The sequence below is a fragment of the Rissa tridactyla genome, chromosome 2 (assembly GCF_028500815.1).
Source record: "Rissa tridactyla isolate bRisTri1 chromosome 2, bRisTri1.patW.cur.20221130, whole genome shotgun sequence".
Taxonomy (NCBI): Eukaryota; Metazoa; Chordata; class Aves; order Charadriiformes; family Laridae; genus Rissa; species Rissa tridactyla.
The window spans coordinates 26,697,343-26,722,826 of NC_071467.1; the positions used below are offsets into that span (position 1 = coordinate 26,697,343).

A 25,484-nucleotide genomic window follows, 5' to 3' on the forward strand; every position below is an offset into this window, starting at 1 on the left:
CTGTCACCACCTGCCACTGCCGTCAGGGCGCCCAGAGCTCGGAGCTAGGCTGTGTTCAGTCCTGCTCCGACCCGTTGAGAGTCAGCCCACCCACAGCAACTCCCTGAACACCTCCATTGAAGAACGTTACAAACCCTTGAGCTACCACAAGACACGTACAGGTCTAAGGAAAAGAGGAGATGCCTACACACCATTTCCTGCTCCTTGGAGTACAGCGGCTGCCCTATCGACCTGCCACAACCTCCGTGTCCTCCTGAACGGAGAGGGCAAGTTCCTGACAGATAAGAGTCATCCCTATGGCTTTGGCATAACTGCCAGATTAAAGAACAAATCTATTTATTTGTAAGATAACATAGAGAAAGTAACTTTTAAAACCACGGTGTTTACACTGTAAAATCACTTGTATATGTCACAAGACGAACACCTCAGAGCAAAGGCATGATCCTGACGGCAGAGCAAAAACTAAGCAGACCCCAGCTTAGCTCTGGGCATCTGACAGCCTGCAAAGTCCGTCACGCTTCATTGTGCAGGAGGCAAAATTTTGCAAAAGGCATAACCTGTGACAGTCTGAACCTGGAGGTGATCATCTAATGGATCGGGGTATTTAACTACAAGAAAAACACAGCTATAGCTTAGGTTGTGGAAAGCAACCACTCCGTGACAGTGATGCTTAGACTCCACAGTACACAGAACATCAGCCCTGATCCTGCAGGGCTGTAAGCGTTATCTGGGTGTTCCCGAGTCATGGATTTCTACAATTCATTTGCACTCTCAGAATTAAGTAGAGAAAGAGAAGCAGAAGGCAAAGTTACAGGGTCTCTATTAGAGACTGGAGACATCTTCATAAGCAACAATATGGTGAAAAAGCTCATTATCACAATTGAAAGTACATTTTGAAATTGGATTTTTGTTTTAACAGGAGAGTTTAACATTAACACTTTCTGGGTGCTTGGGCGAGGTAAACTCAGGTGCTCAAAAGCTGTTGCAAATGAAACTAAACAATTGCGAATGTGGGTGAGCCAATGTCCTATTTCAAATCAGATGAACACGCTTGCAATGCTTTGTTGCTCAATTACTAATCTAGAAAAAAGCAGAGATAAACCTTCAAAAAGTACATGTGCATACAACGAATTTATCTTGATATAGTTGCCCATGGAATATTCTGCAGTATGAAATAATGATGAATAATCCTCATTTTTGCTTATTAATGTCTTAGTCTTATTAATGCCTGTATTGAACACAAACACAAACAACTGGCTTTCAGAAGACTTTCCCACCAGGGAATATGAAAAAAAAATAAAAAGAAGGTTTGATTGATTGCACTTAAAGATGTGAAACCGAGATTACTTAAGAACTTTGATAAGCAAGATTTCACACTGAATGTTTTTCTCCTCCATAACTGGTATGAACTCAGAGAGGCGACAAAGATATTAATAAAAACATGCAACATAATCCACACAACATTCTTTCTTTTCTGGTCTCCTGCAGGAGAGCATGGTATGTCTCCAGCCTAGGAGTTTCTGTAAATGAGATGAACCTTGTCAGTCGGAGCAATCCTTTTGCTTAAATTGTTGTCAATGTGATCTGCAAGGTGTAAGATGGAAAGCAGGAATGTAGCTGTACTGCATTTGCACTGCACTCCAAATTGAGAGAGAATGGAAAAATTAAGAGCAGACTGGAAAAATAAAATCCCTGTTTCTAAACAATAAGAGCTGTGAGATATCCACTGTTTTGGTTAATATTTTTTTTCCATGTTAAAAAAAGCCTATTTGTTTTAAGGTGTATTTATAGAAGGCATTCTCTTATTTTGCATTTTATTATGCCTCTAGTCTTAATTGATGCACTCCTGTAGCTACAGGCAGGGAGAAGCGGCAGTTCAGAGGGGAATTTGTGCTGGGGGGTGCTGGGTAGGTGACCAGCCCGCTTCCCACATGGACCTCCGAGCCGTGGCAGGGCTGGAAACAGGCTGTGCATGGTGGTCTCCAGCTGTTCTGTCCTGGCGCCACAGACCGCTTTCCTCCTGGAAATCTGTACATTCAAGCCTGAGCTTTCATGGAGCAGGAATAGCCCCCAGCTATAGATTGAGAGAGTCTTGACTTTGTGAAATGTCACACATTTGTTGCCTCAAAAATTTGCACCAACAGATGGAAAATGTGGGAAATCTTCCTAACCTAATGAGCCCTGTCTTACTTCTTGTCCAGGAAAGCTGGCTTTTCCCTCGCAGGGAGGACTGAGGGTACAACACTCTAGTTATAAAAGATCATCTTTTTCCATCTTCAGAATTATTGAACTCCCATGAGGCCTTGGGATGTTTTCATAATTATTTCCAGTTTCTAAAATTTCTTGTAAATACAGACTCCTCAGCCCCACCGATATGAAGAGCCTGAACAGGGCTTCAATGTTGACACACAACTGGCACGCATCTGTTCCCCCTGCCCACCTCAGCTGCCTGATGCGATTTTGGCCCCAGCCATCAGTTAGCCGCATGGGCAATGCCTGCATGCCTTTGGGGAGCTATTCCCAGGATAACATGCATGGATAACACCACTCCGCTCAAGGGGGACAGTAGAGCTGCGACGGCTTTGGCTGTGCCTGCCCTTGGGCTGGAAGGGCAATGCCTGGGGATTTCACTTATCAGTGCAGACAGTGTGGTTCTCGATGACTAAGTTATCTTTTATGGCTTTGTTATTTCAGTTTAAAATGTCCAAAAAACCCTCTGATGGCTGTGCTGCAGCCCAGCAATATGCTGCATGTTTCTAGGGTATGTAATGAAGGGTAGATGTCGCGCGTCCTGGGCTGCCCAGGAGAGCAAGTGAGGCTGCTTGAGGGCGCGAAGGCTGCCAGGACACTGTCAGGGGGCTGTGCCAGGGGAGGCAGCCAAACGGGATGAGCATCATCCTTCCCAGGTACTGGGAAGGGTCTCAGGAAGAAGGAGATACCTCCAGAACCACACACATGCTGTGTTTCAGAGGGAACCAGTTCCTCCAAAAGACGGGTTCGGGGTGAACACAAACTGGCGCCATGTGGGCATCAGAAACAAGGAGACAGATGCGAACTGCAGAGCTAAGCTCTTTGAAGGGTAGATGCCATCCTAAAGTGCAAGAGGCAATACTCCTGACTGATATTAGTAATATTATTTAATCCATTGAATAGAAACATTCAATGAAAATGCTGAATTCATACTGATTAATTGAATATTCTCTAAAACTGCCTCCTTACGCAGCCTCCCACAACCTCTCTTCTACATCTTCATTTAACAAGAAAAGCCTCATTATCCTTGTGTGACAAGGACTGAGTGTTTGATAAAAATGGCTGCGTGACACAAATATCTTTTGATTACACTATAAAAACTAGGGAAAAGATCCAGAGAGAGATAGATGATTGGGTAAACGGGTTTCAAAGAAAGGGGAAGCGATCTGAAAACAAAGAAACTAGGAAAAAACTGAGAAGCTGAGGCAAATCCGTCCTGCAGAAAGCTGACCATCTGGAACACGTTACTGAAGAGGAGATGTGGGATCACATAGATTGTTTCTGGAAAAGGAGGGGCTTGAGGGGCATGGAAAAAACCCAACATGGTTGAATTAAGAGCCAGCCACAAACACTGAGCCAGATGGTTTTTTCTCCTCTTATAATGATGTATGTTCTCATCTTTCTATATCTCTGCTAATCGCTCTAACACGGGAGAAGTACATGGAGCAAGATGTTAAGGAGGAAGCAGAGGGACCTGGGTAAGATGAAAAGAACTTTACTTTTATTGTATGCTTTTTTGTACTATAAACTGAAATTCAAAACAGGGACGTCTCTCTTATGCAACAGTACATCTGCTGCTGTTCTGAAGTCTTTGGGCACGGAAACTCTTTCCAGACAGTGCAGAGCAATCATTTGGGTGTTTTGACAGGTTTCCAGCTGTAAGCCATATATTTGTTTTATAGCAAATTTTAGGTTAGTTCCTAGAATTTAAAACATATTAAATCTGCTTTTGTTTTACAATCTGTAAACACTTTCAGAGCTCTATTCTTTATTTAATGATAGATAGGCACAACACAGCTGTTCTCCAGTGGCCTGTATTTTCAGCGTAACCTTATTCTTTCCTACACGCACTGCTCAGATTTTCAAATGTGCTGGAAGAACACGGCCCAAAACATCAGCAGGCCAAAAGTGCTCTGAAATAAACAGAGAAGGTGAATGATTTTTAATTCATATCTGCAAGACAGTGACACTGATTGTCTCTCACAGCACCACAGAGGATGGCTTGGGTACAGCTGGTGCAGAAATATGTTTCTATGGCTCAGCAGAAGATACTCAAGGTAGTGTGAGGGGTACAAAGAAAATAGGCTTGTCGACACAGAGCCTGTTGGACAACTGCACGTAGTTTCTCAGAAAGGCAAATTAACACAGGTCAAGCGTTGCGTCAACACGATTATGACTGCTCCTAGCAGCCAAGGCAGCTCATTCAGAGCTGGCGTCTCAGCACGGCGTTGCCCCGTGTCACATAATCCACTGTGAGAGGAGCCGAGGGAAGCAAGAGCGATTGTATGCAAGGCATCAGTGCAATCGCCCAGCTGAAGTTCAATTTTTGCTGCCTGCACAGCCACGTCAGGGGGACGGACCGGTACCTCTGTTTGATGATGCCCTCTGCTGTACTCTGAACTCATGTTTGGCAGGGTACACTATGATCTTCCCACCAGCAATAAAAAAGCCGGTTTCTACTTCGACTTCAGTTTATACTTCCAATGTTGTGATAAAATGATCTCCCAGCACTAAGGAATGCAATGTGCCATTATAATGAACACCACAGGCCCCCAGAACTAGGCTGGTACCCAAGCTACATTAGAAATGCTTGCATATAACCTTCCTTTTAGAGAAACTACGCTGACAAACTGTAACTCTCCTCTTTGGATGTGCCCGGCTCACGTTCTCCCCTGTAAACACTGCACATTCACAAATCAACCCCACGCTCCAGCAGGATAAGCAACAGCAATGAGTCCAAATTCACCTTCTGACAGGTCAGTGCAAACACAGTGAATTCCTTCCTTGGTGCCAAGTCGTTCTTCAAGGAAAATAATTTGTTTCCAGAAAGCCTCCCCCCCCTTACCTACAAAGCTTTCAGACGGGAAATCCTGTCAGCAGCAGGCTTGACAAGCATTTCTTTTTTATATACTCGCATTAATAACCCGATCCTCCTCAGAAACTACTTGACTGTTCAAAACAAGGTGCCCAGGTGCACAGGGACAGCTCTGCATGTCCCGGACGGAACCTTTCCCTCCTTCCTCTCGGGAATCCTGAATTCCTGCCCCCAGACCTAAATCAGGAGGCTCAGCCTTTTGTAGGCTTCAGTTGGGAAAGAAATGGCCAGATACACCATTTCAGGTCCTTCCCCTTCTGCTGTCAACTTTCTTTACCCTTTTGACACCTTCCAGTTAACTTCGGGACATATGGTGCAGGGAACAGCCACTCTGTTAGCTCTTTTGCAGCTGGAAACCCACCTGAGACAGGGTGACCAGAGCAGGACTGAGTGGAGGGGGTGGTGGGGAGAGTGGCAGGAAACTGGGAGCACCATGCCTTTTTTAAAAATTATTTTTATTGTTGCTGTTGTTGTTATTGTCATTATGGTGGACCAAGAGACCACTAATGTGTAAACACAAAATGGTCACTTACTTCCCCCAGAAGCTTGCACTGTAAATATACATATTTGGCGTAAATGGAGTCTGAACAGGAGACGATAAGTAGGGAAATAGTCACTTATGGGAGATGTTGTGAGTGAGGATCTAATTCATACTGGAGGAGAAAGCAAAGCAGACTGCACAAGAGAGTGCTACATGGTCAGACAATGGCAGCGTTGTGGGCAGGCATGAGAGTGCATTTGTTAAAAGACAGAGAGATGATTTTGCAAGAAGATTTTGGTGCTAGAAGCAAGAGGATTGTAACCTTCTTGATCCCAGCTGTGCTCTGGGGAAAAAAAAAAAGAGCTATTTACATTCTTTGCAAATAAACAGGACTGCATCAAAGAAAATACTGGACCTACCAGCAGTTTCTTCTCCTAACCTCCAAGACCCCAGATTTTGGCTCGACAGGGTGACCTTATTCCTCCAAGTAATCCTAGAAAAACTGAAGTAAAGAATGACTTTATATCAAAACACGTCCTAGTAAGTTATAAGAAGTGTAGGCATTATTAAGCTGCTCAAGGCGAGCTGGGATTTATAAAATAGCTTCCCACAGGCACTGATCCAAGGCCTGTTGGAGTTAAAGTCCTTCCTCTGACTTCAGTGGGATTAGGAGGAGGCCTCCCACCCATCCCACCAAGGCTCCTATACGACTGACAACAAGTTTAAAGGATCCACCCTTCACAGGTGGTCAACTTGCACCACGGAGGAGGTTCCATCAGAAGCTCCCTTCAAAGGCCTGGAGAAAAGGGCTGATGTATTAGATGTGTGGCGTATGTAAACACAGGAGGCCACCTACTGAAATACAAAATCTCGAAGACAAAGTTTTTTATGCATCTCACAGGATATTTCTAGCACTCCGAGAGTCAAAGTGTTTCTATAAATTTGCACAAAACTCACTTTGACTCCTTGACAAAAGGCTCATGCTGGCAGAAATAATCAGAAACTAAAGAAGCTGCCACTTACTGCACTTTTTTCTGTATGCTGCATTCAGGGCACTCGCAATAATAAACGGTGACTTCTCTCACGTCTCCTCCTCCTCCCTGCAGAATACCCCTCAGCCGCATGGAAATTTTTACAAACTTTGGCACTGTCTGCACTCTCGCAAGTCATGCTGGCAAACAGAACCAGGCAGAATTAATGAGAGGAGTTAGCTTGCAAAACTGTACAGTGTATCAGCAGCAACCAGGGAAGAAGAGCCATCCGGATAGCCCCGCACACAAGATTAATTGAGAAAAACAAGACGGATCTGCTGGTGAAGCAGTTTACAGTGAAGTGTTTAAGTTTTACCATGGTAATAGTCCAATTTGTAAATGAATTGGGATAAGATACAACAGCCTTGGCAGCAAGGAATTATTCTAGAGCAGAGGACTCTTGCACTGATTAATAAAGAACAAGAGCTCGAGGTAGAAGGACACAGGACTGTGCTCTGTTCTCTGGAATTGCAACATCTTTTTCTAGTACATGCTTAGAAAAATGCACAGATTCTGTAAATTCTCTTAAAGAAGATCAAGAAAAGCCATATATTACTGCCTTAGGTTGGCAATAAAACATTATCATAAGTATTGGCGCCAAAGATAACCCGGCAGCTCACTCCACCAGATGGGGCAACAACCGTACCAGAGACCGTGGTGGTGGCAGACTGTCCTTTCTAAACAGTTTCAACTCACACTGATGTACACACTTTTTTTTAATATAAAGCATCGCTGTATATCATACCATGTGAACACTTTAGGAATGCAGGCAGAAGAAATTCTGATTTAAGAGACAGTGTTGGTCAGTGGCTGATGACCCTCCTGTGGGCAGACAGGCATGGGATGGCATGCACCCGCGGTCCGGTGGGGACGCCCTCAGTGCTAACTCGGGGTCGCTGCTTCCCTTTTAGCAACTGTGGGTGGAAAGTGGCAGTCTTCTTCTGGCATCCACTTCCACGGAAGGGGAAGAGTCCTCCTTGTCTTTTTTTTTTTTGGTCTAAATCCCTGTGTCATACCTGTGTCAGACAAGAAATCAGAAAGAGAGATACCAAACATTTCACTTCAGTGGTTCACTTACATACCTACTAGCTAGAAAATTGCCATGCCTGAATGAGAGCCCTGTGTTTGTTTGTTTGTTTTACTAAGTAACAAAGACAACTTTGCTTTCTGAGGAGCTTATTTGTATATTGCTAATTATCTTTTCCATGAGTACACCAGCTAAAGCTCGCATGGAAAAACAGACAAAAGGATGTCATTAAAATGGGTCCCAAGAACCTTTCAAATGATTCACAGTGGTCTTGTCTTAATTAAAACTGAATGCGAAAACAAACATGCTTGCAATTTGCTAGGATAATATTGGGTATTTATGAATTTTGTCAACCTGGCCCAGATGTGGAAAAATGAAGCACATGCAGTTGAAGATCCTGATCATGCCGTGTAAGCTGCCCTAATTGAACTAACTTTGTAGAGAATGATAGAAGCATTTGATCTTACAGATCCTTACTTACAGTAGCTTGTTAACTCATTGGAAAAAATCTATTTGAGAATTTCACTGTGCCCCTGTTACTGGACTAGGTAAGCAGCTAATGTACACAAGCTTCAGCCCTGAGTAAGTGATAAGGCTGCTTTGGGTCCCACTCTGCCTTCTCTCAGTGCCAGCATGCACACTTTCAAATTTATGCAAGGAAAAGAACCAAAAAGAGATATTTCTTTTTAATGTAATGCATTTTTCTTTCTATTTGAACATGAGGATGGACTAACTGGAGGCCACTGAAAAGCTAGAGACAGGTGATGGGTCATGAGGATGGCTGGAGAGACTGAGTCTTTGCATCCGTGGTACAAAACCATTGGTCTTACTTGGCTTAACCCAGTAAGATGTTTAGAACAGCTGTAGACTAGGTCTGCAACTAACGAACACTTTAAAATAGATAACCTATGACCCTCCCATATAAATACTAACACAAACACCCAAATCCCTAGGAAACCAGTAATGAATTTAGGCAATACTGAACTTGTTGAGTAGAACACAGGATTCCCAGTTACAAGCTGGATGTCTACACACCTCGTGGGATGGGGTCAGGCACCTTCAAGTAGGGGATTTCTGGGTATTTCTTCAGACACGTCTGACCCCATCCCATGAGGTGTATCAACATCCAACCTTTTCTTAATAGAAACCAAGGTGGAGGAAGGAGGCTGCAGTTCAGAGGATCTGAGGGGATTAATTCAGGGCTGCAGGTAGGTGCTTGCACCCCTGGGGGACCCAGAGCCAAGAATTCTTCAGAGAAAAGGTACCTACGTTGTTTCTTTCGAAGAATGAAGCAAGATTCACTATTTTCTTTTGAAGTGGCACCCACTTTTTACCTGTTTAACTTGTGATGACCGTAGTCCTCTGGGAAGCAAGAGACTGGCATTCAAAATGTCTGCCAGCTCCCAGGAAGCTGCAATAACTGCTAAAGCAGGGGAGGGGAGGAGAGATAGGGACACAAGTTCTCTGTCTGTCAAAAGTACATTCTAACTCAGGGTTGGATGGCAGAGATGTGGGATTTCAGAGAGAAAAGCACTGACCTTAAAGGCTCATCTAGTCCAATCCTGCAATGAGCGTCTTCCACTAGATCAGGTTACTCAGAGCCCCGTCCAACCTGACCTTGAATATTTCCAGGGATGAGGCATCTACCACCTCACCAGGGAACCTGTTCCAGTGTTTCACCATCCTCATCATAAAAAATTTCTTCCTTATGTCCAAATCTAAATCTACCCTCTTTCAATTTAAAACCATTGCCCATTGTCCTAGCATAACAGGCCATGCTAAAAAGTCTGTCCCCATCTTTCTTTTAAGCCCCCTTTAAGTATAGAAAGGCCAAAATAAGGTCTCTCAAGAGCCCTCTCTTCTTCAGGCTGAACAACCCCAACTCTCTCAGCCTGTCCTCATAGCAGAGGTGCTCCAGCCCTAGGATCATTTTTGTGGCCCTCCGCTGGACTCGGTCCAAGAGGTCTATGTCTTTGCTGAACTGAGGACACCAGACCTGGAAGCAGGCAGAAGACTTAAAGAAAACATGATGAATTTGATGAGGATGAGGGAACACTGTGGCTCCCTCCTGTGAGATTACGACTGTTGTTTATATTAAGCAGTCACAGATAAGAGGCAGGAACAGTCCTGCAGCAGTGAGAATGCAGCAGCCCTGACGGCACTTTGTGCTGCCCTTTGCCATGCCTATGTATAATCTGCGTCTTCTGGACTGCGTGCTTCAGTGAAGTCGGCATCACGCCAGCTAATTCCCCTAATCTGACCTGGTTGTGAGGGAAGCCCTGTACCTGCTGTCCTGGACTGAGAGTATCTTGGCAGGCAGCGTAAGAGCTCAAGGGAAATGTCTAGGAAGAGTAAGTACTAAACTACTTCTGGACTAGATACGTCCAGTCTGTCTAAATTAATTTCTGAATATAGCCCTCAAGGACAAATCTTGTTCCAGTTTCCAATAATGACAAACCTCCCCTGCACTCCAGCGGGCTGTGGAAGTGACGGTATCAGTTGTCCAGCCCTGGCTGAGGAAACAGCTGGGCTGTAACGGAGTACTGCGTTATGAATCCCAGTGTGCTAAGGCAGGGGAGGAGTGGGCACAAGGCCACCGTCTCTTAAAAAAAATGCTGCAGAGCACTGCACCATCCCTGCTGCAAGCCCATCAGCACCAGCCTCACAGCCTGCCCTGGCTTCCCAGGAATCCCCCATCCCTGCTTCTGAAGGTCTCCATGGTGTAGAGCAGGACCACAACAGGCCACACAAAGAGGGAGACTGCGGCGGATGCTTCTCTTCCTTTTGGCACAGGCAGAGCTTTCCGCAGCAGGCAATTGCTTTAACGGTGCAGGCAGCAACCTGCCGGGTTTCTCGACACCCGGCAGCCAGATGGCTAACGGTGTTCCCAAAGGCCCAGGGGCTGGTGAGGGAGCGTGGAGAGCTCACCTGGGCGCAGGGCTCGGGGTCTTTAGCCAGCGCTCCACTCCCTGTTCCGGGAAGACACAGACTGTTGCAGAGCTAGTATCTAACTTCACCCCAGTGAAAAGGCTGCAGCAGACACATCCATCACCTGTAGCTCACCAGTAAGGAGACGTGGGGCCTTAGAGCAGAGACCTGCCTTGCAATGGAGACTGCCATCTCCGGCGGGTGGAGGTGATCAAAGCCTGACGCTCTCAAGGACCAAACATCCCACAAACATTTCACCGCTTCTGCAGTTCTCTTGGGGATAAGATGAAAGAAAGAACAAACTACATACGACACGCGTTAATTGCTTTGCACAGGCTAACCTCCACAAAGCTACGCAGGATCGGTAGTGCTGACTGTTATGCACGAATTTTCAGGTACCCTTTGTCTAAAAACGAGCTGTGGCTGTTCCCTTTTGTGTAGTACCTGTTATAGGAGGCTCAGGAATTGACTCAATTCTTTTTGCAGTTCAGACCTTAATCTGTGTCAGCAGCAGACGAAAATAACTGTACAGGCATTCTGTTACTCAAATTGTGACAGCAATCTGCAGCTTTTTGTGTCCTTACATAAACAACTTTGTCTATCACCAGGAAACAAAGGCTTATATACATATGAGAAAAAGTAACTGTTGGACTAGCAGTGAACTGGGCTAGTTGTCACTTTTTGATCTGCTTCGACTGAAATCAGTGCTCCAGATAACACATGATACCACAAAGTCCACAGTCAACTATTCCATTTGTTGTCCCCACTTCTTTCTTTAGCACCCAGTTTTCTTGCCATGAATGTTAAAACAATTGTGCCGCAGTCGGTTTCCTTCCACAGAGCACTTTGATATCCGTGTAATAACTTCACCAGTGGGGCCGCCGTTACTTTGATCCACCGCCATCAGAGAAGCTACTGCAGCTTATCGAGAAGAATCAAAACTTCTTTCCTGTGCTCACAAAACTATGCAGGCGACTGCACCCAAGCAACCACAGCTGATTTTTTTTCCTCTGCAGGCTCCCCCCACCGCAGCCAGAGCCCGGCAGGAGCGCAGCTGGAGCACAGCTGGATCCCAGCTCCAGCCCTCGCCACTGGCTGAGCAGATGCTGCCCCCTGCCTGGCTTTCCTGGCCCCAGCTGAGCTCTAGTCACAGAATCATAGAATGGTTTTACTTGGAAGGGACCTTAAGGGTCATCTAGTTCCAACACCCCTGCCATGGGCAGGGACACCTCCCACTAGACCAGGTTACTCAAAGCCCCATCCAGCCTGGCCTTGAACACTTCCAGGGATGGGGCATCCACAGCTTCCCTGGGCAACCTGTTCCAGTGCCTCACCACCCTCAGAGTAAAGAATTTCTTCCTAATATCTAATCTTAATCTCCCCTTTTTCTGTTTAAAACCATTACCCCTCATCCTATGGCTCCACTCCCTGATAAACAGTCCCTCCTCATCTTTCCTGTAGGCCCCCTTTAGGTACTGGTAGGCCGCTATAAGATCTCCCTGGAGCCTTCTCTTCTCCAGGCTGAGCAACCCCAAGTCTCTCAGCCTGTCCTCACAGAGGTGCTCCAGCCCTTTGATCATCTTCATTGCCCTTTGTAGTCAAGGCGAAGGAGCACCTCTCCTATGAAGGTGGGGTGAAGATGGGGTGGACCTGCTGGAAAGCAGCTCTGAAGAAAAGGATCCGGGGGTCTTGGTAGACAGTAAATTATCCATGAGCCAGCAATGTGCCCTTGTCGCCAAGAAGGCCAATGGCATCCTGGGCTGCATAGGGAAGACTGTGGCCAGCAGGTCAAGGGAGGTCATTCTCCCACTCTCCTCTGCACTGGTGAGGCCACAACTAGAACACAGTGTCCAGTTCTGGGCTCCCCAGTTCAAGAGAGACAGGGAACTGCTGGAGAGAGTCCAGTGTAGGGCAACAAAGATGATTGAGGGATTGCAGCATCTCCCTTATGAGGAAAGGCTGAGAGAGCTGGGACTCTTTAGCCTGGAGAAGAAAAGGCTCAGGGGGAACCTTATTAACAATTACAAGTATCTAAAGGGTGGGTTTAAGGAGGATGGAACCAGACTCTTTTCAGCGGTTCCCAGTAACAGGACGAGGGGTAACGGGCACAAGCTGGAACATAGGAAGTTCCAAACAAATATGAGAAAAAACTTCTTTATGGTGAGGGTGACAGAGCACTGGAACAGGCTGCCCAGGGAGGTTGTGGAGTCCCCTTCTCTGGAGACTTTCAAGACTCGCCTGGATGCAGCCCTGAGTAATGTGCTCTAGGCAATCCTGCTTTAGCAGGGGAGTTGGACTAGATGATCTTTAGAGGTCCCTTCCAACTCTGAAAAATTCTGTGATTCCGTGATTCCGTTTGTTGAAGCTCACAGGTGAATTTGCATACCTAGGTATCACTGCCACAGACTGCAATTTCAGCTTCTTCATGAACAAAAGCCGAGGACTGGAGACGGGAAATTGAGAGAAGCATGAGTATTTCCAAGGATTGGGGAGATTTGCCATCCATTTCTGTAGCAGGGAAGGGTAGTTGAAGGTGCAATAATGGAGGGGGAAACGAGGACAATCCATGCAGCCAAAAGATAAAAAATGGGAAAGTACCTGGAAAGACTCAGCTCCCCCAGCAAATGGCTGCACCAAAGCATCATTTTGCGTCTCAGAGTGGTGTTGTCACCTTGCCACTGTCGGAGAAGAATGCTCTCAAACTTATTTTTCTCATTGCACTGACAAAACAAAGCAACATCCCGGAGGAACTGAAAGAACCTAACTTCTATGTATAATTATATAGGCATATAAAGACATCTTAATGGTTTAAAAAGAGTAGGAAAATATTTTATTTAGATACAGGAGATAAAAACCTGACACCATCAAAGAGCCAGGCATTTTGTCACTGCCTTCGCCAATGAGTCAAGATTTGATCAGCTGTCTTCAGTTGAAAACATGCAATTATCCCATTTTTTTAAGATGGGTATTCTGAATGATTTGTCCAAATTCATGCAACCCAGTGGTCAATTAGAGGCAAGTTGAAAATTATTTCCTCTTACACAAAAAATGTTGAAATTTCTAAACAATCCCATCCATCCAAAATAGGAACAAAAGTCAGAATCTCAAGTATGCTTAAACACTGAAAGTCTGCAAAAGAATAACTTTAGGTAGGACACATCATTTTTTTCCTTTTATGATCAAAATACTGGTTTCAATTTGGCTTTAACTTTACTGAAACTAAATTTAAATTTTAAAATGAGGCTTTTTAATCACTCAGAAGAGTTGACGTAGGATATGTGAACAACTTTCAGGCATTTTAGAAGAGGTTTAAAATTCATTGAAATTGTCCTTTTCTAATACACAGTTTGAGAAACTAGCACTTTCCAGTGTAAAATGATTATGCTGGTTGTCATTGGAGCAGCCCTACCACTGTCACATCCTGCCTTTCCCTATGAGATGTTGCCAGTAGGACTTGAAGTGAATGGTTCTGCTGATGGTTTTAGCCTGTTCAGAGGGTAAAACCTCTGCCAAAATGGTGGGTAGGCAACCGAGCAGTTTGTTTTTTGAATAGACAGCTTTTTCCAAGACTTGCTGGTCACCAGGCAGGACGCTTACCCTGCCATAGCTGGTAGGATAGATGAGTCAATCGCTGCACCTCACTGCTCACACGCTGTTGACACCAGCAGGCACAGTGACAATCACATGCACACTTGGACATGCCCATTAGGTTTCTTCTCAATATGAGGCACAGTTTTTTTACAGGGAGAGCATTTATGCACTGGAACAGCCTCCCTATGGACGTGGTAGAGTCCCCACCACTGGAGGTTTTCAAGATGCGATGGAACAGGATGCCAGATAATCTCACCTAGGCTCTCTTTCCCATGAAAGGTTGGACCAGATGATCTTTTGAGGTCCTTCCAACCTGTTGTATGATTCTGTGATTTATATGCCCATGTGCTTATGGATAGTAAGTCCAACATGTCCCAGAAAATGTTGGGTTCCCTATTTTCTTAGCACCTTGCTATGAAATAGCTCTTCACACAGAAGTGAAAATTCATTTTTCTCCAGGGTTTCAGGAGGTCAGGTAAGTCCCAGGAGAAATCTGCAGAAGCCAGTGGTGAGGCTTTTACTGAGTGTGGCAGACTAGGGCTGTCCCTTTGCCCTCCCCAGCACAGCTTTCTAATGCTGACAGGGGATATGAAGAGAGCACTGTGAAAAACATCTAAACCCAAGATTACCCCCAGGGTGGTGGAGAGTCTGCTCAGAACTCCTGTGCAGTGCTGGGACCCTGCAGGGCAGTAGCTCTGAATTGACAGAGACACATGAGAGAGGATCAGGTCTGACTGTTTACAACATGCGGTGACAGAATCTGCAGGAAGGATGGACTCAATTGACTAAAATGTGAATTAATGTAAATTACAGAATCACAGAATGGCAGGGGTTGGAAGGCACCTCTGAAGATCATCTAGTCCAAGCCCCCTGACAAAGCAGGTACACCTAGACCAGGCTGGACAAGAACGCATCCAGGTGGGTGTTGAATATCTCCAGAGAAGGAGACTCCCCAACCTCTCTGGGCAGCCTGTTCCAGTGCTCTGTCACCCTCAAAGTAAAGAAGTTGTTCCTCGTGTTGAGGAAATGAATGAAATTAAATACAACGTAAGGCTTCAGAAAGTGCCATATACTCACAGAAACAGGTCAACACGCTGGGACAGGCAAATCCTTGTCTCTTCAGTGACAACTAACAACATCCAAGCGTCAAAATAACACCCAGGCTACACTGGTGACTTCTCTTACTCAGGGCTTGAGCCAAGCCATAGCACACTAAGGAAGGCCGACAGCAGCTTAGGCGGATGGGTGAGTACTGCAATATAACATCCATTTTAAATGTACAGTTAAAAACGGAAGAAAAAAAATCTTGAGAGGACTCTTTCCTTTAAAAGTGCTAATTTAAAATTACTAAGGCTATATTGGTGCCACACCAAAGGACTCTCAAGCACATTAGTGTATCAAGCAAGTGCTTTGTTTTGGGTATAAATTTCCTAACCCGAAGCTTGAAGTTTTCATTTTGGCATACCTTTCATCCTTCTCCCACCCTTTACTTCTTGTCATAGCTTATGTTATAGCTTATGTTATTCTTTTGTTCTTTTTTTATTTTTTTTATTTTGTTTCTCTGCATTTTTTTGTCCTTTGGAACTCTTTTCACTATAAAGAAAGAAAACGCTTTTGGACATTGACACCCGTCCATCCTAGCTGCTAGCTGATACGCTTACTGGGATTTCCCTACTATAAGTGAAAAAAATAATTTAGAATTTGTTTTGAACTTTTCATGTGCCGAGAAGGATGGAAGAATTAACGGGAGCTGTCAGAGCTGCCAGCCCCTGTGAGACCTGCTGCCTGCCCAAGCTGCTCGGAGGTAGAAAATGAGAACAAAATTAAGACCTCACCCATAAAGACACAAGCCTTGGTCCTAGCAAAATGGCAATATTTGCATTCGATACTGAGTAACAAGGTTTCCAATAATTCCCTCCAGAAAGATGTTTTTCAACATAACAAAGAGTACATCTTTTTAAAAGCATTTGTCTGTTTAAGTAAGGAGAGCAAAGGCCAATTAATTGAAGGAGGGACTTGAGAAGGACATGGCTCCTCAATGTGTGCCATGTAAGGAAAAACTTTTCTGGGCACAAAATACTGTATTTGCTGCTCTGTGAAATGGAAACATTTGAGAATTCCAGTTTAAACCGAGGAAAACGCCTAAAGACAAAACCCCACCTATTTTAACGCTCTTTGATGTCAGCCGGAAAGCAAAGGCGGAGCAATCTCAAGCCATAAAGCTGAGCTGCATCTGGAGAGAGACGTTCTTGACACGTGAGTCATTCGGCTTGTGCCAGCCAGAGCGCATCCACGCTCGGGCGTGCAGGGCTGGGTGAGCTCTTCCAGAGAGCCCCGGCTAGTAGCTGGGCCAAACGTTATGACAGATGTGAGAAATAACAAGCAGAAATGCTGTTTGGATGCTGCTTTCAAGCAATCACACGGAGTAAATTCAAACAACACAGACGCTTTTTAAAAATTTTTAAAAATTCAAAGCAGAATTCAAATGCTACAACCCGGCTCCCCCGTGACTCCAGTGGCTCGGCCCCTTCCCCATCCTTCCAGGAGCCAAGGGCATTCCACTGGGTGGGCATCACTCAAACAAACACATTTATTTTTGTTTCAGAGAATCATAGAATCATAGAATGGTTCGCGTTGGAAGGGACCTTAAAGATCATCTAGTTCCAACCCCCAGTGAATAATGCTCATTTTGGTGCCAGCAGGAGGCCGAGTTTAGGTCTGTTCAGAAGGTGCATGGATACGGCAGCAAAACAAAGTGTTTCGTTCATGGTGGTACCTCTCTGGTCCCACATTCAGCACCGAGCATATGCATAAGGAAAAGCTGTGGTACCTCCACTAAGACTACAGTTATTGCTGATACGCGGCTTATTTTTTTTAGCAAGGTAAATACCAGAAAAATACGGTTTAGAAGAATTCAGGATGAGCTGGCTTATTTCCAAATTTGTGAACTCACATATATTTCAGAGGATTTGAGACTGAATTTCCTGGGCTACAACAGTCTTGCCTTTCAGAGCCAGGCTCTGCTGTTGAGCTGGAACCTGCCGAATAAAACCTGAAAAACACTCACCCCCCAGGAACTTGATTCTCTACCAGTATTCTGGCAGGCAGTAGAGCACACTATCAATAAATTAAATGAATTATTTGGCTTTCTTACAGGTGAATCCGATTCCCATAAGGTACCCAGAGGAAGACTGACTTTTACTGCCCGCATTTAGCGACATAATAATTTTTAGATAGCTCAGGTCAGAAGACCATTTAGTGCAAAACACTAGGATAACCATCAGTATCTGATTTACCAGAGGCACTAGCAGTGCCTCTGCCCAGTTGTAGCCATCTCAATAAATTCCTTTCCCAGAGTCAGCCTCTGTCGCCAGGGAGCAGTATTTTTTCTAGGCTGAGATCTGGGTTACAGACTGTGCCATTCGCCTCAGCAGCTCTGACTTAATTTGGAGCTGGCAGTTCTGTTATCTTCAGGACACTGATAGAATTAATGTCTCATAAACGCCAGGTTCAAGCTCTCATAAAATTCAGGACTAATTATGGAAACAAAAATTAAAGGAAAAGAAAAGAACACCCATGCATGCGTTGCCATGAAGTGCCTGTTCATCCTCTACGTGGAGAGGTGGGCAGGTTGGTCATAATTTCACGCTTATTCATTCAAATATCAGTATTTCTCTCCTAAATCAGATCTGTCAGTTCATATATTTTCTAATTCCTTATCTTGTTAGTTCTTTTCAAACTGATCAGATTAGTTTTATTCTTCCTTTGAGGAACAGTATGCATATTGAATTTTAAAAGGTGTTTCTGTGTCAGTCTTTCAGGAAGAGAAATTTGCATTAATTACAAAACAGTGACATTAGCTTCCGCAGGAAAGGCTTGTTTGGATTATTGAGTGAGCCAGGAATACAACTGCAAATAAATCCATAGATCATATTTATATATTTACTACACCATTCCCCCCATATTCCGACATTCTCTATCTTCTACGCCGTCCCCACAGCCAATATAACAGCTTTTTGAGAAAGGTACAAGAAACCCATAGCTTGCAGTCAAAAAATAACTTGCCACTAAAACAACTTACTCCCTAGTGTGCTCAAAATAGTTTTTATCTTAAAGGTATGGAAGTCGTTCTAGTATCGAAATGCATCTATAAAATCCTGCAAGTTCTTCAGCTGTTTATGCCCTTATTATGTCTGTGACAATGACACAGAGACAAAGACAACAGCTGATTCATTCCTTCTTGACAAGACAATCAATAGGTTGATTATAAGAAAACCTTTCTTTCATAATTCTCACTGCTATTTTCTTTCACATTTGTTGAATAGCCTCTTCTCTCATTAAAAAGAGAAAACAAATTGGCTTCCCATATCTGCGTAGGATTTTTTCGGTACTCAGCAGCATGGATAGTAGATAACGTACCAGTCGGATCACTTAGCTAGGTTTTTTAATTATTATTTTCATAGCATATTTCTACTGTTGCTATAACTCTAATCCAAATTAAAAATCAAGCCTAGCTATTTGCTATTAGTAAAATCACAACAGCACTGGGATCACCATCATGTCCCAAGGACATACTCAGTTAAATCCCCATGGGAGGTTAAAATCACCCGGTGACTCCCCTGGTTGCTCTGAGGCTCAGGTGGCACTTCACGACTCAGTGGGGTGAAGCTACAGGATGGGGAAAGGGACTGGAGAAGACCCTGGACCACGTTCCTGCTCAGTGCACGGAGCCTGCGGGCCAGCCCTTGCACTTGTGGCTGCTCACGCTTACAGGCACGGCCGCACTTACACGCTTCTCAGAAATGTCATTGCTTGTGTCTGTCTAGGGTGAATATCCGAATGAGAGCAAAGCAAAAGAGGACTGCGTGAGCGATTCCCTGTCTTGGATCTTGTCTAGTCACCTACATATCCCTTTCATAGAGGTTTTGTGACAAATCTCTGGATTACATGTTTGCTAGAGAACAAAGATGATGGATAGAGATGATTTTGCTTCTCCTTCTCCTCCTCCTATATTAAAAGGGAAAAGAAAACAGTACTAAAGTGAAATGACATTGAATGACCGCTGTTTTCCCCTTTTTGCCAAGTGGCTGTAGATGTTACGCTTGCCATTTGCCAAAGCTGGGAGGCACACAAACACCCTCACCAGGACCAAAACCATCCGTCACTGCTTCTCCTGCCCAGGGAATCTAACATGTTAAGCACAAAGAGAAGCAGTACTTCCTAAAGGCACCATAAAAATAAAAACAAACAAAAAACAAAAAACAACCAAACAAAACCAACAGTTCATATAAAAGACTTTTGGGTTTTTTTCATAATTTCTATAAAGAATGTGTCAGTTTCCTTTTCAAGAGTGTTTGTCTTTCACGAATACTCAATTTAAAATAAATAAATAAATAAATAAATATAAACCCCTCCAAAAGGGTTGTATTGAGAAAATCTCAGTTTTTATTTCAGGTGGACTTAATCTGACTTTTACTTTTCACAATTAGATGGAGAACGGATGTTTTGTGATTGGAAAGAATTATAAAAAGATAGAACATCAAAGATAAACTGCATATGTAAAATATATCTATAAAAAAAAATCTAAAAAAAAAATCTAAAAAATAAAATAGGTCTATAAAATTATATTAAGATAAAAAATGGAATTTTTCAGACTTGAATGGACAGAGTTCCACTTCAACAGGATCCTTCATTTCAGCATAACATTCAGATATGATATTTTAAGGGTTGAAAACACAGCACATTATTTCAGCTTCGCCGAAAAGAATATTTGACTGAAAAATCACCATGAAAGAAAAACTGGGGGCAGATTGGGTCGCTGCCGTTTCACATTGATTCAGGGCGAGGAGAAGTGTTTCCTCTCGGGGTTCTTGCTGTTGCCATACCTGCTGCTGTCAGGAGCAGCATCTCCAGCTAACGTAAAATTAATTCAAAATTAATCGAAGGGTGGTGGGCAAACTTGCTTGTACCAGCCATTGCGCCTTGCAGCCATTGAAATTCAGGTTGTTAAGCTTATTTTTAAGCACCGCAGCTGTGAAGAAAAGGCTCCTCAGGAGAGCATCTCCCTTCCACCGCCTTGGTCTGGCTCTTTACACGAACGCCTGCAGAGCACGCAACCATCAGCTGCCCCTGGGGCTCGCCTGGGGGGTGAAGTGGGTGTTGACACACGACTGAAATGCTTTTTGCATATTAATCGTTAATGATTTGCTGCTTCTAAACCTAGGCAACCCGCAGAGATCAGCCCGCCCTTGCCCAGCGCTGCGCCGCAAACATCACCCACCAGGAGGAGCCCGATTTACAAATAATTCATTAAGGCAAAAAGACTGCAGCTCCTGGTCAGCCTGCGCCCGGGCTAAACGGATTAGTCAATAATCTCTGCTTGATAAAAGAAAGAGCGTTTCTTTCAGCTAGACTCCCAGCAGGAAGAAGATTCACCAGCTAGGGGATGTTTGCCTAATTTTGCCTAATTGCATTATTCCAACTTTTCCCAATTACACGGAGAACAGATGTTTTGTGACTGTAAACGAACCCGAAGAGAAGGAACATCAAAGACCAACTGCCTACAAAAAGAGCCTATAAAATCAAATAAAAGCACCTAACTAATCAAACAGGCCAATCACTGTGTTATTGTAGCCTGGTTTGGATTTTTCTTAAACTCAATTAGTTACGATGCCAAACACATTTTGCCCAGGCAGGAAGGTGTGATTAAGCGAAATTGGTTCCCTGGGGAATACTGGATGATGCTGAAAGAAAACAGCAAAGGTTAGTAGAAAGCTTTACACAGTAAAATAAAGTTACTACATGGGTGTATAACAGCAGTTTGCATTTTGAATTTACTGTGCTAATTTCAGTATCGGCCACAAAGCTCAGTTTAACTTGGCAGTGTCTTTGTAAATAGCCTCACCGGTATTTTACAGCTATAAAAATCTGTAGAAGAGTAGGAGAACTGACACATCGAGGAAGAAGGGCAAGCGTACAAAGTGCTTATTCAATTGTGATTCCTCTTGCTTGATTTTCAGATGCGCTGAGCCTTCAGAGAGCCATTTGAAGTCAAAAGGGTGCACGTGCACCCTGAGACTGTATGGGCAGGGGCTTTGAAATTTTAATCCAAAGCCTGAGGTTTGCACATTAAGTGGTCGTATTTCAAAACTTGATCTTGGGCAACGTGCCTACAGTTACCCAGTATGCCTGGCAGGATAAGAAAATCCATATCTGTCAAAGATAATTAAAATGCTGCCAGATGCTTCATGAGAACCAGCAAGGATTTCTCTTGAATTCACTTGAGCTGGGATTTCATTCAAGATTTCTTTCCTGTAAACGGGTGTTAGTTCAATTCTCAGCAGACTCACTTTCTCTAAAAGCAGCATGGTTTTTCCTTCCTGTTTAGACATTTATTTTACATTTCACTTACGCAGAATTCAGAGTAAGGTAAGTGGTTTCTCTCTTTTTATCTGTCTGTTGCTATCCTGATTACTTTTCTGTTTTCTTAATTTGCTGCCTACACTGCAAAGTAAGATTACCTGAGCTGTTGATTAAGACCAGAAAAAATGTCTCATGCCTATAATTTTTTTTTTTCTCTTTCCATTACTCAAAAACAAGTACCTTCACAAGAGCCAAGATTGTTTTAATACAGTTGATTAAATGCCGAATTTTTACATTCTAACCAATCTAACAAAACCACCAGGATATTGGCTGGTAGATCAACCCAGAAGGGCACAAGCAATCTGGGGGTTACTGGAGTGCATTGATGAGAACTTACTAACGAAGGTGATCACTTTGTTAGTAGTGATCCAATGAGGGCAAGGACTCTGCTGGACCCCACGCTTGCAGCCAAGGAAGAACTCACTGGGGACGTGAAGGTCAGGGCAGCTTTGGCTGCAGTGATCATGAAATGGTGGAGGATCCTGCAGGGAGGGACTAAGGATCAACCCCTGGACTTCAGGAGAGCAGACTTTGGCCTCTTAAGGTATCTGCTTGGAAAAACCCTGCACAATACATCCCTAGAGAGTAGACGTGACCAAGAGAGCCAGTTGATTTTTCAAGTATCATTGCCTTTGTCTCCAGAATGATCTGTCCTGATGTGCAGAAAATCAAGAAAAAGCAGCAGGTGGCTGCAAGGATGAGCAAGAGGCCTCTGACAAATATCAGATATAAAAAAGGTACCACACACAAAGTAGCAGCAAGGACAGATGACATGCGAGGAATATAGAGACACCATCCAAGTGTGCAGAGGACAGGGCTAGGAAAGCCAAAACACATCTGGACCTGAATCTGGCAAGGGATGTGGAAGACAGCAAGAAGGACTTCTACAAGCGTATCAGCTGCAAAAGGAAGACCAGGGGAAATGTGGGCCTGCTGCTGGACGGGATAGGGGACACGTTAACAAAGAACACAGAGGAGGCTAAAGTACTTGGTGCCTTCTTCACCTTTGTTTTTACTGGTAAGACCAGCCTTCAGGAATCCCAGGCTCCTGAAACCCGTGAGAAAGTCTGGGGCAAGAGAGGCGGAGGAGAATCAAGTTACAGAACACTTTATTTAAAAAGAGGGACATACTAAACTCCATAGGGCCTCATGGGACGCATTCATGCCTGCTGAGAGAGCACGTCATTGTGAGGCCAATCTCAATTGTCTTTGAGAGGTTATGGTGATCGCGAGGGGTTCCTGAAGAGTGGGGAAAAAGCAAATGTCACTCCCATCTTCAAGAAGGAGGACACAGGGAACTACAGGCTGGTCTGCCTCACCTCTGTCCCTTGGAAGGTGATGGAGCAAGTATTCCTGGAAACCAGCTCCAAACATCTGACGGACAAGGTGACTGGGAGCAGCCAGCATGGACTTTGTAACCATGTAGCTCTGTAATCCAGCATAGTCATTGCTAATAACAGACCATAAGCTTTGTACTGAGTTTGCAAGGCCTCAGCACTGATGCTTGTCAGGCCTGCTCTGTTCCAAACTTCTCTTGACCTGCCTAGAGCTTTGTTTTACTTGGTTTAGCTGTGACAGCAATTTCTCTAACTGAACAGGGGGGATGAGCAGGAGAACCGGGCTAGACCAGAGGTCCCTGCCAACCTCAATCATTTGGCAATTCTGTGGAAATAAAAGAGTCTGATGAAACTCACCCAGAGTTTTCCTCACATCAAAGAACTGCACAGCCCATTATTATTTTTTTAACCAAATTTGACTTCTTAAGAAAATTTCAAACCACAGTTTCCTCTTTATTCTGGCCCTCTCTTTTCTTGAAAGAAGTGACTAATTACACATCATGAAGGAACGAATAGCAAAAAGTTGATGTAAAGTGTTTGGGAGGAGTTCACAGAAATAAAATGATTTATTCAAATTCCTAAGTGACAAAAAGTATTTTAGTTTGACCGAAATTTTAAGAAAAAAGAAAACTAGCAATTAAAGAATTTGTATTGTTGCTCTTCTTCCCTGCTTCTCTGAAGAGTCGTTCAGAAAATTTGTGTTAATGCTTGAAAATGGAATTAAGCATATGAAAACATACAAATTTTGAATCCAAGATGCCTTTTGCAGCCATTGTAACTTATGTAAACTGCTGCTTAGTTTCCTCCTACAAAAACATCTGCAAATACCTGTGTCTTGGGTAAGTCTAGTGGTTTTTAAAAACAGGAGTAGATGAAAACTAGTATCAATTTGATCAAACATTTTCTCTGTCATCATTATTAATCACTAGTTTTCTCTTTTTACCCCTCTCTTACAAGAAAACTTTGAACTTGCACTGGAAAATAGTTAATTTTTGTTGGGTTTGGTTTTTTGGGTTTGGGCTTTTTATTCAGACGGAACTGGATATTTTACTTCACATTTTACAAACTTCCATCCAGATCAATAATCTTTTTATTGTCATAGTATACATAGGATTATCCCTTAAATTATCATCCCTAAGATCTGAGTTCAGTTTTTTTATTGTCTTTGGGCTTTGCATTCCTGTCCTGCTTTGCCGTCGGGTTTGGATGCATTATTGTCCCTGTTGAACTTCTATTCTAGAATGTCATTTTTTGCTTAGTGCATAGTCATTAATAATTCAACAATTCACTATTGCGAAGTCCAAATGTACATTGGACATATGTTCCTGGCAGGTTCTGTCCAATCAATCATATCATCTATACAGACTTATTCACTGTTCTGTCAAACTCCCACTAGTGGTATATTTTGGGAACTAAATTTATCTCGGAGGAAGTCTCTGGAAAGGAAATACCCCAAAAGCCATCTTATGATAAAAATTTTAGTTCTTTGCTTATGAAGCTGTAGGTGCCAGGCATCATGTGATGCTCCCAGTTTTGCAAGCAACTCTGTCATCTGATCATTTGCTCCCCTCTCGGTAGTAGCTGACTCGGTTGTGTCTGATGGGCTGGCATGATCTCTGAGTGCCCTGAGGATATTTTAAGGAATGCCCGTGGACACCCATGTTTATGCTTGCAGAACGTTCCTCTCCTGGGTGAGGATGAGTTAAGATAGACAAAATGAACTCTCTGTACTTTGTCTTCAGGACAGCAGCACTCACCCAAGGTATAGAGAACTAGAAAAACTTGTTGAACAAGTGAATGCCACAATGATTAGTATTCATTTGGGCAGCAACTAGAGGAATGCATAAGAGCAAAACTTCCGTTTTTGCATTTTAACAACCATGAAAATGTCACCATGCAGCTGCTTTTAACGACATCGTAAGCCAAACACAACTTTTCGTGGTCTACAAGCATAGCCTTAGGGCTCAAAAAGTCTCTGGAAAAAAAACACACAGCCATCGTTCAAATTAGAAGACTTTGATAGAAAAAGAAAATTAAGTGACAAAAAGACAAACAAAAGGGAATAGAGAAAAATAACCCCCACCAGGCTGTGATACGAAGAAAAAGACATGATTGATTACTGACTGCGTTATCCCTGACAACGCATTAAAGCGGCTAACTGAATTGTGTGCCACTTCTGTTCTTCCTTCTTTCCAAAGGGTGCTCCTCACCTCGGATTTTCATTTCTTTCCTCTACTCTGTCTTTCTGATCCTTTTTTCTTCCTCAACTCACAGCTTCCTTTCTATCTCCTGCTCTGAGGTGTCACGGCAACGTAAAAATCAGAAAAGCACTGTTTTGCAGTCTGCGTGGTCCTTGGCTTTTAACATTCCCAGCACTCATAGATTTGTCTTGATGACTTGTGTCTCTCTTTTCATGTTAGCACAAATTGGTAAAGTAAACCTCATTTAAAAAAAGTCAAAACAGCCACACCCATAGTTTGTTCAGCTTGCCTTTTTTTTTTTTTTTTTTTTTTTTTAGCAGCAGCTTTTTTTGGTCTTCATC

The 25,484-nt window shown here is 43.6% G+C and overlaps 1 long non-coding RNA gene across 2 annotated transcripts; it reads left to right on the forward strand.

Moving 5' to 3' along the window:
• The first annotated feature begins 3,613 nt into the window (after nucleotides 1-3,613).
• Nucleotides 3,614-21,357, forward strand: LOC128906330 (uncharacterized). Of its 2 annotated transcripts, XR_008465128.1 has the most exons (4): nucleotides 3,614-3,728; nucleotides 14,997-15,101; nucleotides 15,263-15,428; nucleotides 20,407-21,357. It is a non-coding gene; the product is annotated as an uncharacterized LOC128906330 (long non-coding RNA). The 2 variants fall into 2 exon arrangements; XR_008465129.1 differs by lacking the exon at nucleotides 15,263-15,428.
• Nucleotides 21,358-25,484: the final 4,127 nt, after the last annotated feature.